Genomic DNA, 5,274 nt, shown 5'->3' with positions numbered 1-5,274 from the left:
GGAGCTCCATACCAGCGTCTGAGGTCCCATGAACTCCAGTCCACGTGGGCGCCAAATGTGTGGCTCTGCCTGCAGAACCACTGTGGATCCGAACTGGAGAACGAGAACTCCTGAAAAAGAACAGGGCTGCGAAAGGAAACATGGGGCCTTGATCAGACATTTTGCCAGGGCCCCATGTTTCCATATTCTCAGATTATTTAATTCCTCAAACCATAAATTCACTATTCACAGAAAAGGGTAGTTTGTAGACATCATTATTGATGCCAGTTGTTGAAATGCATTATGTACTTTGTTGCTTTGTGGTTGTGCCTTGTCTTTATCTACACGTAGGAACCAGAACATATAATTCCTCATGCAAATACAGTTTGCATAAAGGAATATTTTTCCTTCTTGAAACTGTATGCCTCATAGACATGCATGTCCCTTTCATTGTGGTACAATCTCTTTCTTCCCAACTATACATTCCAAGCTGTATGTCATGAAGGCTATTGAAATTCACATTCAGGGGCTGGTAAGATTGCTCAGCGGTTAGGAGCACCAACTGCTCTTCCGAAGGTCCTGAGTTCAAATCCCAGCAACCACATGGTGGCTCACAACCATCCATAAGAAAAATCTGATGCCCTCTTCTGGAAAGTCTGAAGACAGCTACAGTGTAAACACATATAATAAATAAATAAATAAATAAAATCTTTAAAAAAATAAAGAAATTCACATTCATCCCTCTTTCCTTAGGTATGCTGTGATTGATGATAAGCACTATCCCATTTCTTGTTGCATTCTTGAAATCTTCACTCTCGTTCTAATTCTTTCACAGGAAATTCTTAATCATTTAAACCATCTAAGCTTTTAAAATATATTTCATTAAACAACAACTGTTACCCTGAGCATCTGGTCTTTGTCAGGGACTAAGCTGGGTACTGGAGAAAAGGATTATGGACTGATCATGTAGTCAAGTTTCTTTGTATAAAGGATCAAAGAAAAATAAACATTTACATAGATTATGCCTAAAATTTTTGTTTAAAAATTTGTAACACATATATATCCCCCTAAACATTTTCTATGTAACATAAAATCAGTAACCATCATATTGTGAGAGAAATACATTGTTTGAAGAAGATATTGCAGGTTATTTGCTGGGTCCAAAAGAAGTTGATATTATTTAACTGATTAAGTTCTAAAACATGAAGATTTTAGGTCTTCAGTTTTCATCTAGACCATATCATATTTCTAGTTTGGAAAGAGAAGGAATTCAAATTTAGCAATTTTTCTTCTGCATGCAAGCATGTACCTGTTTCATTGGAAACCTCATTTTTTGGGCACTGAACACAATCAAAGCAGCAGTCTGCTGTTTCTTTCTGATGAATTTTCCTGAATCCAGCAGTACATGTCACACTGCACATGGAGGAGGGAACCTGAGGCAATGCATAAATTGTATATGTTTGTGTGTGTGAGTGTAGTTCATGTATACATCATATGCATAATGACCTGTAGATTGATATATGGGACATTAACAGATATGTCTATAAATATTCCTCTGATAACCAGTATTACTTAACAATTTCAGGCACATTATTATTTTGTATTACCCTGCAGTGCGCTAAATGTCACAATATTTAATACATCATGTAATATTATATATGTAATATTCAGGTTGAAGCAATTTAAAATTTTTCCTTCCTATACTGATTAATCCAAAAGGAATGTTTATGTGGCATCAGTTCTCTAATGATTTACAACTAAAAAAATAACAATACTAAGGTGTATGGAGAAATAAGGTAGGCTAGATCAAGAAAGATTTGTTTGATGAATATGAACAAAATATGCTTTATAAGACTCTCATAAAATTAATGAAGCTTTCCTAAGTATAAAAGAAAACCTTGAACCCCCTATACCTTCCTCCCTTTCCCCTGGTTTTTATGAGGTATCTCCCTATCTACTCACCCACTTCTGCCTCACCACTCCAGCATTCCTCTATTCTGGGACATCAAGCATCCACAGGATCATGGTCCTCCCCTCCCTATAATGGCAGATTAGGCAGTCCTCTAAAGAAGAGGGGAAACAGGGAAGCAAGATAACATTTGAAATGTAAATAAATAAAATAACCAAAAAAAATACACAAAGAAAAAAATGAAACCTTAAATCTGGAGAAAGATTTCTGTTAATGAATATATGCTATACTTAATTAGGCTATAAATATGTTCACACAGAATCAGAAAATTCCATGGTATGTGTGAATATATATAAAATTTTAATATATATTTAATAAATATATGTAATAAATATATTCCTATAGTGTGGGATGAATAGGCATGTGGGTGCAATTGAACATGGAATCCAGAGAACTTTTTTCCCTATGACTATATTTACACAAAGTTGTGAGTTATCAAATGTTTGTGCTTGTAACTGAGGATAGTCTTTTGTAAGAGTAGCAATTGGTCTCAACCACACAGCTATTACTTCACTGCCTCATATTTTAAAATGTAGGTATCATGAAAAATATAAAATTGTGGCATACCCACCGATGTCCCTCCTGTGGCCCACTCCAGGTCTTCAGATATAAGAAGTTGTTGGCTCTGTGAGAAACAAGGAAAATAGCTTCCTATTTTCACTTTTAATCCAAGGCCTTATGGAAAATTCCAAATGATAAAAATGTCATACTCAGCCGGGCCTGGTGGCGCAGGCCTTTAATCCCAGCACTTGGGAGGCAGAGGCAGGCAGATTTCTGAGTTCGAGGCCAGCCTGGTCTACCAAGTGAGTTCCAGGACAGCCAGAGCTATACAGAGAAACCCTGTCTCGAAAAAAAAAAAAAAATGTCATACTCAACACATTGATATTCCCTATGATTCATGTTCACCAGTTCTCCAACAGGGTTAGTAAATACCTGGGTTTTCATCAAGGAAAGCATCTAAAAGAGATTAATGATTACATATGCATATTAATAAAGAGAAGACAAAATTGAGCATTTCCTCTAATTTCTTAATGTCTTTCAGAAAAGACAGCTCTATGAGGTAATCCTGTATAGTAAAATACAATATACCTCTTTGATAATTGAAATTTTATATACTTCATATTAATGTTTGATGGTAAAATGTGCTAGAAAAAATAATTACCAGATAACAAGTAACATGGTGTGTGAATGTGTGCACATGTTCGTCAAAAATACTTTTCTTCTTTGTCTTCCTCTTCTTCCTTCTCTTCCTCATCCTCTTCATCCTCCTCATCTTCCTCTTCCTTCTTTTTCTTGCTCTTTTCAGCCTTGACCACCCCCTTTTTCGCTGCATCAGGTTTTCCTTTAGCTCTGTAGGCAGCAATATCCTTCTTGTACTTCCCCTTCAGCTAGGCAGCCTTCTTCTCATAGGGTTGCTTGTCATCCACTGCAGTGCTGTTCCACATCTCTCCTAATTTCTTTGCAACATCACCAATGGATAAGCCAGGATTCTTGCCTTTGATTTTGGGGCGGTACTCAGAACAGAACAAGAAGGCCGAAGGAGGCCTCTCGGGTGCACTGGGGTCCTTGAACTTCTTTTTGGTCTTCCCATTGAGGGGGATGTAGGTTTTCATTTCTCTTTCATAACGAGACTTGTCAGCCTTTGCCATATCTTCAATTTTCCCCTTTTCTTTATCAGATATGGTCTTCCACCTCTCTGAGCACTTCTTGGAGAACTCTGAGACATTGACAGAAGCTTCTGGGTGCTTCTTCTTGTGCTCCTCTCGGCAGGTTTGCACAGTGAATGCATATGGGACATTTTGCCTCTCGGCTTCTTAAGACCTCCTTTGCCCATGTTTAGTTGATTTTCCTCCATGAGGCACAGAGTCGTCCAGTGCCCGCTGTCTCTATGGAGCTCAATGTACTGCAATGGCTGGTAGAGCAGTCTTCCATTTTCTAGTGTAGGCAAGGACAGTCTCACATGCAACATTTAACTAGGAGTTGAGCTTTCTCTCTGTTGTTCATATACTATTGTATGCTAGTCACATTTGCAAAATCTCCTCAAACTTTCTGTGTGTGGGACACAAGTTATGTTACTTGAACTTTCTCTTTTTGCCTTAAACTCATGTTACTGACTTGACATGGTAAAAAGAATATAGACCACACACCTCTGTGTCCTTCCTGATTAATAAGGGAAAGCTTTAGACTTTTTCCCCCCTGCAGAATATTCTGTTAGCCTGCAATCTGAAGATAGTCACCACAATACTGGATGAGTATTTAAAATAAAATTGTGCTTCCATGTTTAACAAATATTATTTTATAGTTCCTTCTGGTTTATTGTCTCTTTATTTCTTGTTGATATCAGATATCTGATACCATGTTGGGCTCTGTGAAACATGATAATTTCTACCTCATATTTATCTTGTAAAATAATGTTAGCAATTTTCTGGTAGAAAATTTAAGTTTCTTATGTATACTGTCATATCACCTATGAATAAAGATATTTTTATTTCTTCCTTTCCAAATTGTGTACCCTTAATCTCCTATAGATTTCATATTTCTCTAGCTAAGACTACAAGTACTATATTGAAATAAAAGAGAGAGAAAGAGAAAAAGAGAGAGGGGGATAGCAGCCTTAATGTCATTTTTTAATTTGAAATGATGATTATCTGCACCGCGCTACCACCTCGCCAGCAAGAACGACGTGACACACCAGGATCCTTCTGCAGTAAAGCTTTAATGCATCTCGAGAGGCAATGCATAAGCTACTCAAAAGCGGAGACCCCGAGGTGAAAAACCCTCTCCCTTATATAGGAAATGTTCTCCGCCTAGGACGTGTAGCTCCCTGGTTGGCTGCTCACTATCAGCCCAGATGACGCCACGGGACAGGCAGGGCGCAGGCGATGGAAATTTACCCAGCACATGCGCAGACCGCTTGTTTACCAGTTAGAACACCGGATGCCAGCACCATCTTGCCATGGCGATTGTGAGGACGGCTCCCCACAATTATCTAAATGTTTCATTCCATGTTAAATTTGAGAAACTTTCAGATATTGCCCAATTGTTATGCTAATTTTTCATAATTTTTTGTTGACGTGATTGAGATTTAAGCTGTACATTCAGATTATTATATACTGGTCTATTCCTTGTCCTTTCAGTGTATCATGGCTATCAATTATTTGTATTCATCTTTTCTAGCAGTTTGCTAAAGTTGCTGTCACTTGTAAGTATATATTTTTGTGGAAGATTAATTATTTTACAATTTTTTTTTTTTGGGGGGAGGAAAAGGTTTATTCGGCTTACATTTCCATACTGCTGATGACCACCAAAGGATACAGGACTGGATC

At 37.6% G+C, this 5,274-nt stretch overlaps 1 pseudogene; it reads right to left on the bottom strand.

The window, feature by feature from the left end:
* The window catches only part of LOC110314721, a 4,913-nt pseudogene extending 2,359 nt beyond the window's left edge, over positions 1–2,554 (bottom strand).
* Positions 2,555–5,274: the final 2,720 nt, after the last annotated feature.

Source organism: Mus pahari, unplaced genomic scaffold (assembly GCF_900095145.1).
Source record: "Mus pahari unplaced genomic scaffold, PAHARI_EIJ_v1.1 scaffold_9778_1, whole genome shotgun sequence".
Taxonomy (NCBI): Eukaryota; Metazoa; Chordata; class Mammalia; order Rodentia; family Muridae; genus Mus; species Mus pahari.
This window is presented reverse-complemented; position numbering and strand designations above follow the sequence as displayed.